Source organism: Bufo bufo, chromosome 4, assembly GCF_905171765.1.
Source record: "Bufo bufo chromosome 4, aBufBuf1.1, whole genome shotgun sequence".
Lineage (NCBI taxonomy): Eukaryota > Metazoa > Chordata > Amphibia > Anura > Bufonidae > Bufo > Bufo bufo.
In genome coordinates this window covers 381,214,319-381,216,532 of record NC_053392.1, presented here as the reverse complement: position 1 = coordinate 381,216,532, position 2,214 = coordinate 381,214,319, and the positions used below count along the sequence as shown (strand labels likewise).

Sequence of the window (2,214 nt, the reverse complement as noted above, 5' to 3'; positions counted from 1 at the left end):
AATAAACATTACTCTCAAATTACTGGCATTACCAAACTGCAGCCCTACAGCTGTTGCAAAACTACTACTCCCAACATGCCTGGATAGGGCATGATGGGAGTTGTAGTTTTGCCACAGCTGGAGGGCCGCAGTTTGGACATGACAGATAACTAATCAATTTAAAAAATGTAAGGCTACTTACTGCAATCTTCCTGTTGGCCTTCACTGAGGTCGTCCCAATCCGGCACTATTTTGCAACAAATCTCCATCCACAGACTCCGGGTCAGGTGATGATCTGCATGTCGGCGGTCGGTATGGTCCCAGAGTGGGACGCGTTCCTCCACCAGATGGATGAGGAGTTCATTGTCAATATAGAAACCGGATAATTCCTCCTCATCCATTCTGGCAGAGGCCCTTGAACCCTAAAAAAATGAGAAAATAATTTATTAATTTTAAAAAATAATTTAATAATTACACATATGATATAACAAGATTCAATACTGAGAAATACTCACACGTCCCTGACCGCCGCGTGCTCCCCGGCGCCTTGTGGGTGGTTGCTGACGACCTCTTGAGGCAACAGTAGGATTAGACTAAAATAAAAGAATATCAAACTTAATAACCAAAAATTTACCGAATTCAAAAAAAAAAAACACAATACATTTCAAAAAAAAATAAAATACCGATTCATGGTGTCCACCCCCGACTTCCTCCTCTCCCGCTGTCGGAGCAGGGCCGGAATACGTCTCCTCCGTTGACGATTGCTGTAAAAGAAAAAAAATATTAATATTTGGGACATGGATGTGATAATAAAAAAAAACTTTTAAACCTGACATACCGTTTCCAAGCGAACTCGTTGGCTTGGAGGAGAGTTCCCGGACTCACTTGAATAGCCTATTGAAACAATCAAAATTAATTGGTTAATTATTTTTAAATCATTCAAAAAATTCCCTCAAAAATTATACTTACTGGACATTTTTTTCAAAAGTCTGAAGATCACGGCTGTCTCCCAAAAAATATAAGCTAAGAAAAATGAGAACAAAAAGATGAAAGTTAACACATTAATATTAAACAACAGTACCAACCAGGGGACTACTACCCCCAACATCCACCATGCAGTCACCCCAGCCGGCTGCAGTCCCAAAGAAATAGCACTTGGGCCTGAAGCTGGGGTGACTGCATGGTGGGTGCTGGGGGCAGCATTTTCCAGGGGACTACTACCCCCAACATCCACCATGCAGTCACCCCAGCCAGCTGCAGTCCCAAAGAAATAGCACTTGGGCCTGAAGCTGGGGTGACTGCATGGTGGGTGCTGGGGGCAGCATTTTCCAGGGGACTACTACCCCCAACATCCACCATGCAGTCACCCCAGCCAGCTGCAGTCCCAAAGAAATAGCACTTGGGCCTGAAGCTGGGGTGACTGCATGGTGGGTGCTGGGGGCAGCATTTTCCAGGGGACTACTACCCCCAACATCCACCATGCAGTCACCCCAGCCAGCTGCAGTCCCAAAGAAATAGCACTTGGGCCTGAAGCTGGGGTGACTGCATGGTGGGTGCTGGGGGCAGCATTTTCCAGGGGACTACTACCCCCAACATCCACCATGCAGTCACCCCAGCCAGCTGCAGTCCCAAAGAAATAGCACTTGGGCCTGAAGCTGGGGTGACTGCATGGTGGGTGCTGGGGGCAGCATTTTCCAGGGGACTACTCCCCCCATTCCACCATGCAGTCACCCCAGCCAGCTGCAGTCCCAAAGAAATAGCACTTGGGCCTGAAGCTGGGGTGACTGCATGGTGGGTGCTGGGGGCAGCATTTTCCAGGGGACTACTACCCCCAACATCCACCATGCAGTCACCCCAGCCAGCTGCAGTCCCAAAGAAATAGCACTTGGGCCTGAAGCTGGGGTGACTGCATGGTGGGTGCTGGGGGCAGCATTTTCCAGGGGACTACTACCCCCAACATCCACCATGCAGTCACCCCAGCCAGCTGCAGTCCCAAAGAAATAGCACTTGGGCCTGAAGCTGGGGTGACTGCATGGTGGGTGCTGGGGGCAGCATTTTCCAGGGGACTACTACCCCCAACATCCACCATGCAGTCACCCCAGCCAGCTGCAGTCCCAAAGAAATAGCACTTGGGCCTGAAGCTGGGGTGACTGCATGGTGGGTGCTGGGGGCAGCATTTTCCAGGGGACTACTACCCCCAACATCCACCATGCAGTCACCCCAGCCAGCTGCAGT

The 2,214-nt window shown here is 49.6% G+C and overlaps 1 long non-coding RNA gene across 1 annotated transcript; it reads right to left on the bottom strand.

Moving 5' to 3' along the window:
• Nucleotides 1–507: 507 nt before the first annotated feature.
• LOC120997115 lies at nucleotides 508–960 on the bottom strand. Its single transcript, XR_005778094.1, has 4 exons — nucleotides 949–960; nucleotides 818–873; nucleotides 663–743; nucleotides 508–572 (listed from the first exon to the last, which is right to left on the bottom strand). It is a non-coding gene; the product is annotated as an uncharacterized LOC120997115 (long non-coding RNA).
• Nucleotides 961–2,214: the final 1,254 nt, after the last annotated feature.